The following is a 13,315-nucleotide window of genomic DNA, read 5'->3' on the forward strand; positions in this document are numbered from 1 at the left end:
ACTGAACTGGTGGTGATGTTTTACACCACAAACAAACGCAGCCTTAAGATCAAACAACTATTGTTACACCAAAAGCTCTAATTGATGATGAGGGCATTATTTTATATCCTTATTGTAGCAGCACAAAGCTCTATATCTATATGTGTTGTGGATGGACCTAAGGGGGCTTTGTAGTGCATTACACACTAATAGGGAGAGGAGTTAAGCACCCATGGTCTTAAGGGGATTTGAACCTACAACTAAGCACCCATGAAGCATGTATTGCCCTGCCAAAAGCTTGAATTGATGGTGCGGATGCAACTTTATTTCCTTGTTGTTATAGTACATACCCCCTCCCCCCTAGTTCTAGATGTATTGCAAGTGGGCCTGGGGCTTCATAATGCGTTCACACAAGCAAGTAAAGTAGTTAAGCACACCGAGGGATGAGGTTGACCCTAGTTAGACCAACATGGTCAACACAATACTCTCAATCAAGGATTAAAATATTGATGATATATTCGATGTGAGGTGTATTGTATTGACATCGGATCACACTAGCATGGGATACACTATAACTAAAGGTGCATCTTTTAAGTCGTGCATATCAGTCCAATATGCCTCGACACATAAGCGTATCAAACCCTATTTTGACAACAAGGCACCTATCATGATTCAAACCTAGGAATCCAAGTGGCTCAAACACCTAAGAGTACATACATTCTTAACCACCAAACCACTTTTTATTTTATGATAACAAATAAAATAAATTAACTTTTATTAACATCAATGTTTACACACAATCCAAACAAACAACATACAATTATGTTCAACATTCCAATTACAAAATGAAAAAATAATATTCAAAATTATTATTTTATAAATCAATGGAATAGATAATCCAACAAATCCATATTTATATAAAAAATGATTTTTAATTTCAAGAAATTTATACAAATAAATATGTTAATAATAAAATAATTATTTTAATACTTAAAATTTAGAAATTTGCACATGATATGTATCTTAAAAATTTTATAAATTACTAATTAACATTTTAATTTGCATTAAACAACAGTATATTTTTTATTTACAAAAATAAAAATATTATTTATAAAATATCTGAGGATATTATATAAATTCATTCTATCAAATCCACTAATCCACATTTATATAAAAAATATTTTTTTTATTTTAGAAAATTTATAGAAATAAAAATATTCATAATGGAATAATTGATTTAGTATTTAAGATTTAGGAATTTTCATATGATATGTATCATCGAGATTTTAATATATTTGATATATTTTAAGTTAAGACTCTATATTTTTATCAACTTTTAATTGATATTAAAATTTACGTTTTATAATAATATATTCATTGTTCATAAAAATTAGTGTATTGCTTACCAAACATTTAAGAATAATTTTTAGTTGACTTTTTTGTTAATGTTAAAAACTATAAATAGTAAAATAGAAAAAAATGATATAATAAATCAAATATAATAGTTGCATATGTTTTGTGCCTTGGACTTTATTGAAAAATAAAATAATAATGGCTTTATGCATGTATTAATTTGTAAAATTGGACTCTTGATTGACACATTATCAATAAAATTATATGATATATGTGCATTCCGCTATATTAATTGTAAGATATTTTTTATATATACCATTAAAATATATAATTCTTATGTACTTATACATTATTTATAGCTACTTTGACATTAAACTTAATGTTAATTGTATGATATTCCCTAGTGTATCCAAGTGTTTTCATATTTTTCATCTAAATCCATGTGTTTCGAGAGAGATCAGTTTTAGTGCTCACAAGACCGTGTTTACCCCATTCACACAATCTTTACAACCTTGCATTGGGAATACCTTCGTACTTTATGCTTTTTTTCATAGGGAGATATTCCTCCCAATGCAAGATTGTATGGATGGTGCGAGCACGGTATTATGAACACCGGAGTCAATTTTGTTTCCAAAATGTATCTATATCCATATTTGTATTTGAGTTGTTCAATTCAATACCTGATACCAATACTTTAATCTTTGTCTCAATACACAAATTTTGCATATTCATAATACTGCTACTTCAAAACACGCCACTAAACACCTATAAACTCTATCTCAAATAGAAAGGTTCTTTTTTTGTTGGGTTCAACTATGATATCGAAAAGATGTATCTTAAAAACTTCTGACCTATCAATTGGAATCATAAACGTGATAGACAATCAGGTGTTATTTATCAAAATTCATGGATGGGTTTTGATTGATCAAAACTCTTCGATACCATGTCTTTCCCACATCATAGATTTACCCTTTTTTATTCCATGTTTGTTTGTAAAACCATCAATTATATTTGCATCTATATGTTAATCTATGTATAATAATGAGTTAATCATCACAACAAAATATTTTTTATTTTGATCATTGGTTGAGAGTTAGGCTAAGTTTGAGAGTGCTTAAAAATAAGTGTTTATTCAAATAAGCACTTATTTTGAAATGGGACCACACCAATAAACACTTATTTGCATTTGGGAAATAAGCCCAAAGTAAATGCTTATTTTGAGAATAATCACTTAATTGAAAACCCAAAATTTAGGCTTATTTTTTAAGTGTTTATTTACTTTCTAGCCTATCTTGGCCCACCATTACATTTCGAAAATGCCTATACTAGCCTTGTTTAAAATAAGTGCTTGTTCACCAAATGCTCTTAAGTGTTTATTAGAATAAGCCCTTATTTTCAAATAAGCACTCCCAAATTAGTCTTATTATGGTAGGGTGGTGCCACATTAAATAGAAACATTTCATTTTAACATTTTAGGTAGCAATACTAACAAATGCAATTTTTTTTTTCTTTTCAGTTTTTATTTGGTAAAGAGCTAAACAAGTTCATATAATGCCATTGCCCCTCTAAACGTTCGAACCTGAAATAGCAATGGTACCAAACACAACCTTATTCACTAGAAGATCCAACAATAAGTCATTCCATTTAGACACTTTAGCTTTTAGCAATAACAGTTGATGCTGATTCAGATATCGACATTTGGATTCCTTGACCAACCTATGAGCCACCAATTCTGGAACAAACTTGAAGGTAAATGGAGCCTCACAAAATTGGTTTGAAGTTGGATCCCGAACAATATATATATTTTTTGCTGCCAATATTATCTAATTCAAAATTGGGAGATTTGGACAATTTCATGGTCAATTCGATACATTAAAAGACGGTTTCTCAAGCATTACCACATGTTTTAGTTTTGCACAGTACATATTTATATTTACACTATCTCCAAACTAAGCCTTTATCAACCATTTTTGCACTAAAAATAAAAGCAAAGCTTGCTTAAGAAATGGAAGCAAACTATCTTTGCACTCAAAATTGGACAATGAAATATAGGTTGGCTCTAGCCTAGAGGGTTCATACTTGCATCATCACAACCAAACAAAACATTGCAAATTTGAATGTAAAACCAAATCATATTTGCACCATTATATTTGGACAAATTTGCATTCACATCAATGCTTTTACTTTTTGTACTCTTACCAAACGCTGGCAGTGCAAATGGAATTGCATTGAAAGCAAGCAAATAGAACTTCTGAATCAGATAGCTCAATGTGATCCAAAGAATGAAAGAATAGAGAATGGTCGGGATCCACTTAACATTAACATCATTAATAACTTGCCCCAACTTCGCTTCATAACTTTTATGGGTCCAACTTGAATGAATTGGGCCAGATTGACGGTCAATCCAAGCCTAACTGACCTTGAGCTTGGTCCAAACTTAACATAAGGTCAAGCCTGAATTTATCCACCAATCCAGGTTCAACCCAAGCTTAACCCAACACAACGCAGGGTGGGCTTGCTTGGGCTAGACAGGGGCGTTGAGAGGAATTGACACCAGCAGCTGCCAAAAGGCACCCTTCATATGCTTCATGGCTTAGGCACGCCAGCATTTTCTTACGCAAATATGGGGGAACCAGAGTCTAGAGAGCAAAGTTCCATTTCATAGGTGACCCTGGCTAAATACAATAATCCATATTGCTAAATTATGACGTAAATTTGCATCGTTACAATTTAATAATTTCATCAAACCAAAAAATAAAAAAATAAAAACTATGTAAGACTGTGTGGATAATTTTCAAGATTTGCACTTTTAAAGCCCAAAGTCACAAGACCCCAATTTTACAATCCAGATCTCCTACCCACACGGGCCACACACCTTGGTGCTTTGGAGCTTAAAAGTGCTTTTATTTTAGATTGTTACTAGCAGGGCCCTGTGTGATACACTGGATATGGCACTCCTCCCTGTCCCTCAACCTCGCCCCCGTAGCCAAGACACTCTACTCCATCTTCTCGCCCCATCCCCGGTGGTGGGGCAGTTTCAAGGCGAGGCACCAATTCCCTGTTGGGGATGGGGAATCTCCAAATTTTCCCCACCCCAAGGCAATCACCTAAAAATAATCTAATTTATAGATATTTTACAAATAGGGTTATGGGAATTTGGGGGTATTTTAGGAATTGGATTATGACAATTTGGGGGTACTTTATAAATGGAATTATGGGATCCTAGGATTATAAGAATAGGGGAAAACTTAGAGATATTTTAAAAATCAATATTAAACCTACTGATATTTTACTAATTTACCATCGGGTTTGGGGAATTATATGCAAACCCCTTTCCTGATTTGGAGCAAAAATATTTTCCCCATCCCCATCCCTATTTAAAATTCAAGAAAACTTGCCCCATTTGGGGTGGGGCAGGGTAGGGCCCTAGTTTTGTAGGGAAAATTGCCATCCCTACAATTCTAATAATTTTTTATAACCAATTAACTAACAATAAATTATAATATTTTATGATAATTTCCAAAAATTATTGATATTGTTGTTGATTGGCAAAAATATATAGTAAATTAGTTATTTACAATAACAACAAATTAATGTGAATTAATGTAAATTATTTACTTTTTAAGCCTAAATGATTTACTATTAATCAAAGTGGTGTAATTTTAGTAAATTAATGTAATTATGGTAAATTGCATTAATTTTAATTAAAAGTAAATCATTTGTTGTTAATTAATGTAAAACCAAGTATGGTTGAAGTCAACCAAGTGGTCTAGACTGGTGTGGATAGATTTAATAATCTTCCTAAATTATTTCATAATTATTTATTAAAATAATAATAATGGATTGTTATTTAAATAAATATGAAACAATTTTTGATAGATTAATTTCCTAAAAGTTGTTATAATTATTTAGTTGAATAATAATAAATCACTATTATTTATATAGTTTTGGAGAATATTTTTTTCATAGATTAATTTTCTAATTATGGATTATTAGTCAAAGAGTTTTCCTAAATTATTTGATAATTGTTAACTATAATTATTGATTTTATAGGAATTAGTAAATTACACCAATTAGTGATATCTTTTATGAATAAAAAGTTGTTGTAAAAAATTAATGAAAATTTGTTAAATTACAATGGTTATTGTAAATTATGCTAAACATTAAAAATTTGAACATTTATTAATTAACCATTGGTTAGTTTTCACTAATGGTTGGTCAATTTCAATTGACCAACTCCTTAACCTGACCAAATCAGTTTGGCTAGCCAAACAATCTCCAACTGAACTGAATCGCCTATTGAACACTCCTAATTTCTCCTAAATTAATAGTCTAATCTTTAACAAATAACAATAGTCCTTATCCAGTGCTTTTGATAATATTATTTGTTATTTAAATTTTATTTCTTTAAAGTTATTTTGTAATTTTAAATATTTTGTTACATAACTATTTAGCTATTTTTAATATTTTGTTATTTAAATAATTCTTTATTTATGTTTTAACATATTATTTAATTATTAAATTGAATAATTCATAAAATATAAAATTATTAAACCTATTATAATTATTTTTTGTGTTTTTAATAAAAATTTGAAAGTTATTACATAATTTAATTATAATATTTAAGTAAATGTTAAATGTTTTAATTGAGACTTTCTTTAGATAGATATAGATGAAAAGTGGGGGAGAGGATAAATAGGAATTGGAGATAATTTAGGATAAAGTGGGGGATAGTTAGTTTCCTAAGAAAAAAGAGAGAAAAAATGAGATAATCCATGTTAGGTGGCAACTCCTAATGCTTCTAGAGGGAATCATGCACTCTCTCTAGAATTGCTTGGTTTGGGTAGTGGAGCAAGGAGAGGACTGCTGACATGGCAAGTTCTACTTTAGTATATATATATTTAAAAGCAACTATTACAATATTCTCTCAAAACACTTTTTGGTTTGTTTTTTCTTTCCATAATTTAAAGCTCAAAATAAATAAAAGAAATATCAAAGTTGTATACATGTCAGCTTTTAAGCCAAATAAATGGGCTTAATTTACATGAGAGCCTCCAAAATTAATATGGGTCTATAGAGGCTTAGGGCCCAGCCTATATAGACAATGGCCCATGGCCCAAGGATCAAAGTATACCAAGTCTAATAAGGCCCATGACCTATGTAATAAAATAGACCCATTGGTAGAACCAATGAATCCTACATAATGGAACATGCATAAGAATTCACCCTAACTAACATCTTATTTACATGGGATTGGTTAAGGTGATAACTCTAATCCTAGGCTATAAATAGCAATGCCTATAGAGGAAAAGTTCTCTTTTGAATCTCACATACATGCTTAGTAACTCTCTTATCAATCTCACCAACACTTAGAATTACAAGCTACAATACTTGCAAATTCACTTCAACATCAAAAGCTTAAGAGAGAAAAGGAAGAGAGGCAATCTATCTACTTCGCACTTGGATTTAAAGTCTTCTAAGAAGATAAAGCCACCATGAGTGCCCGTTTTTAAAGAAATATTCCACATAGCTGATCAAGTGCAAAGTTAGAAATGAAAAAACTATATCAACACTTTGAGAAGCACGAGATTGTATAAGTGGCCCTTGTCTTCACCAAAGATCAATGGTTAACCGGAGGTTGTTTACATGACCGAGCATAACCAAAGAGAGTCAAATCCCTTGTATTTTTATTTACTACAAAATTTCATTATATAATTTCTCTTCATACTTTGTGTTGTTTTGAATTTTGATTATTTGATTAGCGTATCCGTTGAACATATATATGCATAATAGGAGGCTCCTGAGATGAGTGTAAAACTAGAAAAACAAATACTACACATACCAACATATGTGATATTATTAATTAATTTGCTATTTGATTATAGCTCTACTAACCATTATTATTCACTTGCTATGAATTATTCACTACAAGAAAAATGGTCAAAGCCGACGGTCTTTGCCTTAGATCTAAGGCAGTGGTTAGGTGTCCGTCCCCTTATCAACTGCTGTCTTAGAGTAGGACTGCCAGCTTAGACACAAAACAAAGCCACCCTAGATGACCGATCGAAGATGGTTCAAATTGCTCTAAAGTGGCAATCATAGCAAACAACTGGCTTAGCATTAATAAGGTGGCGGTTCTGACTGCTGGCTATTGATTTCTATCAAACTCCCTTGTGTTCTTAGGTGGCGGTTTGAACCACCGGCTTAGATGCTATATGACTGTTGCCTTAGGTTTTGTCAAATGTCACTTGTTTTTGGGTGATGATCTAAACCATCGACTTATACGCTATATGACCGCCGCCTTAGGTTTTGCCAAACGTCGCTTGTTTTTTTGGGTGGTGGTCTAAACCGTCGGCTTATATACTATATGGCTGCCACCTTAGGTGTTGTTTATGGCTAAACCGGCAGTTTCATGACCGTTGGCTTAGAACTTTTTTTTTATTTATACATGTTAATTCTAACATTTTTTAGCATATGCACTTTCATTGATTCATCACTTTAATACCTAATTATTACAAATCTCATGACAATTGATACATAAAAACAACTTAAATAAAAAATGTAATTTAAAACAAAATGTATTAATTTAAAAATTAATTATTATTATTATATCCAAAATAAATTATTCAAATACAACATCCAATTGACATAAAAAGTACAAGGACTTAAAAAAATTCAATTTGTCGTATAATATAGCACATCTTCCAATGCAAATCCACTTAAGATAATGGTCAAACCTACAAATAATAACATATAAATTGTTAAAAATGTAAAATAAATGAGATGTTAATAAAAAATGTATAAAAATATATATTTAGTTACACAAAATATTAAAATGGGCCCACTCATGCATTTCCCTCATAGTACAAGAACTTTAAAGCCATTAGTAATGGTACTTCTCTCCCTTTGGGTATCTTGAATTCCCTTAGCACTCCCTGTTAGCAACAATTTTTATTTAGTAGATGTTCTAAATTCATAATTTCTTTCAATGCAAATCAAACAAATACCATGATGGCTTCCTCGGTGATAGAACAACATGCCAAAAATCAAAGGTCATTCATAATATTTGTGAACTCTTCCATAGAATAGAAAAGGAATTTAATAATCTACATGAATTATTTATTGGCACCACATTTAATGTTGGACCATGTTTTGTCATGCATTCAAAGGTCAACAAAAATACAATTAACACAAATACATACCTAAGTATCACCATTAGAACTAGGTGGTGACTGAGGAGGGCTTGACTAAATCTGAATTTCCAGTTGCTTGAGGAGAGCTTGACTGGTGAGAGTCCTGCAGCATCCATGAAGGGAAATCAACTACAAGGGCTTGTGGCCCTTCTAAATCTTCAATGCAATCTTGTAAATCATTATATATGTTATTCAGATCAATATTGTTTATTCATCACAATTATGGATGGTTGTGTCTTATTGGAATCACAGTTATGGACTTTGGTGAAGATCCAGTTTGTAGGGTTCCAACTCGAGCATCAGTTGTAGCCATTCATTTTTGAGGTATCCTTTATAATGTAGGAGTTAGGTAGCTTTGATTGTATCCTTTATAATAATGTTAACTATTGCATAGAATTTTTCTTTTTTTTTTTTATCTATGATACTTGCCTTGATTTTGGTACAAGGCATAAAAAGTTAACATAGATTTTGCATGTGTGTAGAAAAAAGTGAATAAGGAATTAATCCTTTAAATACCAAACAATTATCTTAATGATTTCCAGTTTAGTTCCAAATAACTCATAAATGACTTTCAATATAATCTCCCACATCCAATATCAGATTTTCCCTATCATTCCAATTCCAGTTTGATTTCTATTAACGTCGTTCCAAACATACAGGTAATTAACAAAACAAAGTTCATTCAAGTGTTACGATTGTAATTTGAGTTCATCTAGACTTTACCCAACAAGCATGAGAACACAGGTATGAGTCTGAGAGTAACCACTTGTACAAAAACCAAAGAGACATGAATATATCCATCCACTCCACCCAAAACCCAGATAGACATGTCTACCAGCCAGTGACATGCTTTAATATCTAGATACAATTTTTTGGCACTACTAAGATAATATGACGATCATTGAAAAACAAAATGAGGGCCCTTGAAAGAAAACAAGGTATTTTATGAGTGTTTGTTTGTGATTAGTATATCAGAATACACACATCCCTTTTTTTTGTTAAGCTAGCAAGAGTGATACCTTACCTCATCTTATTATTACCTTCTTACAACTATTACAAAGCAATCCCCCTGAATAGTTGTTCCTTATTCAAACCTTGCTTAGCTAAAGCCAACATGTTAACCGAACTGTTGGCTGATTTTCAATCCAAATCATGGCTAGTCTTTATTTCTCACCAGAAAGTTTACTTATCTCATGACATATCCATGCTGCCATGAAACTTGGCTGACATTTCTTAACCAGTCTACAACCACCCTATAATCCCCTTTCACCACTTTCTCAAACTCAGCTGTCTATCCAATCTTAGGCCTTGTGGGATTATCGTTAATTAAGCCCTTGTTAAATCCCCAATTCTTGTTGGTTCACAGAGATGGCCATTACAACTCCATAGTTGTCCCTAAATACTCCATACCTAGGTGTGCAACTTGGGTTGGCCCGAGTTAGCATTTTGTACTATTTCAGGTTCCCGCCTTTGGACTAGGCGCATTCAAGTTTTGACAAAAGCTCAACTCAAGCCCACCCAAGTTGCATTCCTACCTACACCAGACATGTCAGGGTTGTCCTATACTACAACCATAAAAAAAAAAGTTTGATTTTGTTGTTTGGTTGAGCATATATTCTTATTCAACGAATCACCATTGAAATTATATTTGGATGATTGGATCCTTATCCACATATCTAAATTCCGATAGTAATTACCTGATCTTTCTTATAGCAGGTTGAGGTGGATCCTCATCCACCATTGTGGGACACTTTATGGTGGTCTAAAGGTGAATTACTAGATTAATCTAAAGGGTGATTGGGGCATTGACTAAGACAAGCTAGTCCATGTTTTAGGTTGAAGGGACAATCTTATTTCTTCTTATCTACATTAGCAAAATTTATTGAGTAGGCAGCCTAATTGCCTTATAGTTTAAAAAAAAAATTGTAATCATTCATTGTAGAAATTATCCCTTCCCCCCCTTCAAATCCAGACACAAGATCCAAGGCATCATCAAACTTTTAACATGCATAAAAGATTAACTTATCCTTAAAACTGCAAAGCAAGGGAAGAAAGTACTTATACAATAAGGAGTTGAAAAAAAATGGAAATTAAAAGAATGGATCATTAGATCAAGTCTTTGATGCTACGGATACTTGCCTTCAGTAACAAAGCATTGCAAGCCTTTGAGAATAATTGCTTCAACAGTTCTCTTTGCATTAGTGACCAAAAAGACATCTCCTACAAGTTGGATATTAATTGAAGACTCTAGTGAAGCCCATGAGCTCCAATCATATTGGTCAAAGGGATCTTTTATGGACACAATGGAGAAGTCTCTAACAAACTATTTATACATTTCACAGAGGCTCTGATATATGTCTATATGAGCTCCATCATTTGGTTGCTTTTTAAAGTTCATATCAAATTTCCCATCTTTGGTGAGGAGCTATAAAGATGCCTATTCTGATCCATCCCTATTTTGATATGCATAATCCACTTTGAGGTTATTTCTTATACACTAAAGGCAAGATGCCTGATCACAAAGAATAAAAAATAGAATTCAACGTTCCACATTCTTACATTGCTTGTGTAACCAACATTTTCAATCGCATCAAGGATCAAAACTAGCCTGTCCCTATTATCCTATATATTGGGAGCAAATCCTCCTTCATCTCCAATATTGCATGTATCTTGGCGATATGATAAACTATTCTTGCCTTGATGATGCCCTTCAAAATATGATAAATTGTTCTTTCCAAAAACATAATTTACAATAGTTATTTTATTTTTTGTTCCCTTCTCATAGATTAGTGTTGTAGAAAAGATACCGACTACAATGAATTACTGTGACAATTTTAAAGTAACTTCTGAATTAGTGGATCAACAATAACAGTCAAAGAGAACATCATTAATTTGTCAAAAAATGAGAATCCACACAAGCTTCTTGAATGCAAAACATGTGTAAGGATATATTAATGGTAAATAGGGAACATACCATGCTGTCCTCAATCTTGAACCACTTCCCCTAAAAATTCTTAATGTAGCACACATAATGACTAGAGAATGCAACACTCATAACATCCAAGTGAACCACCACTGCATAGAGCATGTAAACAGGAGATTTGTCGTTTGTCATACTCATATATGGAGTTGGATCAAGGACCGTTGGGAAATGTACCACCTTATTGAGCTTCCCAAATTTACCAAACTGTAAAGTAGAGAGTGAAGCAAGCGTTAAGAAGCCAAAAGTAACAACCAGAACAGAGTATCATTTTGCACTTTTCAGGATTACCTGAAATCGTTTTAAGGTAATTGTAAGGACATTATGAGCTTTTGACATTGTCAATTTCCTTTTTGCCTTCTCATATGATTTGCATTTGGTTAGAGAAAAATAGAATTTAAAAGGTAGTCTCAAAAGAGAAACTACTAACAACAAAATTGCAATAAGCATAGCTATATTGACTAGGTCATTATATAAGTATAGACATGCAGGAACTTGCTAAAATTCCTCAAGATGGATAGGTGAAAATCAAGCATCACCTTGACTTCAATGGTTGTACCACATTAATTTGTTTTCCTCAAGATAGACATGCAGGAACTAACTATTTTCATTTTCCTCAATAAGATGTTCTATATAAATTCCAACCCTCACCCAGGTGCATCCCACAAAGACATTTTACAGTTGTGCTTCATTGTACCATAAAATATTAAATATTAGACAAGTAACATAGATCATTATTTTTTTAATGCAGCTAAAATACGCCACATAAAAACAAATCTACCTTGATTAAAAATTATTAGACATTTTATATAAATCCCAATTTTTGATAACTTAACAACTTATTACATTATTTCTAATAATTTTATGCAATATGCATCATGTGCTACCATCTGTTTTCACTAGTACACATAACTCTTGTTGAACATGGTGAATTTTCATACTTAATAATTCAAAAAAGCTTTTCAAGGAACATGGATACTCCAACAATGGTGTAGATAAATCATGGGCAAAAGAAGCATGGAACAACAAAGCCTTTAGACTGACAATTCAAAGGAAGAGAGCAGTTTTCTTGTTACAACCTGAAAATTTGAGTTTTAATCCATTATCCAATGTAAATTCTTTATAGATTTGTGATTTGTTGCATATGTATTCATAACTCCAGAAAGACATAAATATGGAACAAAACTGAGTAAAATATAGTAATATCTAAGTAGTCTTCAATTTCTTGCTTTGGATTATGTATATAATTTGCATTGCATTTTTAATAACTACATTTGTTGCCAATCATAAATATCTTTTCCCCAAAATCCAAACTCCAGTCTACATTCAGATTGCAACCATCTTCTTTTTTTTTTGATATTGCAACAATATCTTTTCCCCAAAATCCAAACTCCAGTCTACATTCAGATTGCAACCATCTTCCTTTTTTTTTTGATATTGCAACAGTTTTCTTCCAAGTAGCTATACATATCTTAATGCTGAACCAATAATTGTTTACCGTGAACCATGAAATGGTATTTTATTAACCATGATATTTGACAAAAATTGAAGCCAGGATATATAAATAATGGCCCAAAACTAACTAGTCATCAGAAAACCAGAAAGAATCACCTATTACTAAACACCATCCTCTCAATATTCTGACTTCATGGTTATCATTTCTTTGTGATATTAGAAAAAACAAATTTTTGTAATGTCCATTTACACTCTAAAACAACATGATGGCAAATGGGTAGCAAATAAATACAAATTGATATCATGAAGGACAAATTTCTAAAAAATAATAAGCATGAGTACCAATTAGAGAGGT

General features: G+C 31.9%; 1 long non-coding RNA gene across 1 annotated transcript; it reads right to left on the reverse strand.

Moving 5' to 3' along the window:
* Nucleotides 1–8,033: 8,033 nt before the first annotated feature.
* On the reverse strand, nucleotides 8,034–11,731 carry LOC148801940 (uncharacterized). The gene is made up of 3 exons (XR_016082311.1): nucleotides 11,500–11,731; nucleotides 8,535–8,628; nucleotides 8,034–8,267 (listed from the first exon to the last, which is right to left on the reverse strand). It is a non-coding gene; the product is annotated as an uncharacterized LOC148801940 (long non-coding RNA).
* Between the last annotated feature and the right edge of the window lie 1,584 nt (nucleotides 11,732–13,315).

This window comes from Nelumbo nucifera, chromosome 2 (assembly GCF_055504915.1).
Source record: "Nelumbo nucifera cultivar China Antique chromosome 2, China Antique-T2T, whole genome shotgun sequence".
Classification (NCBI taxonomy): domain Eukaryota; kingdom Viridiplantae; phylum Streptophyta; class Magnoliopsida; order Proteales; family Nelumbonaceae; genus Nelumbo; species Nelumbo nucifera.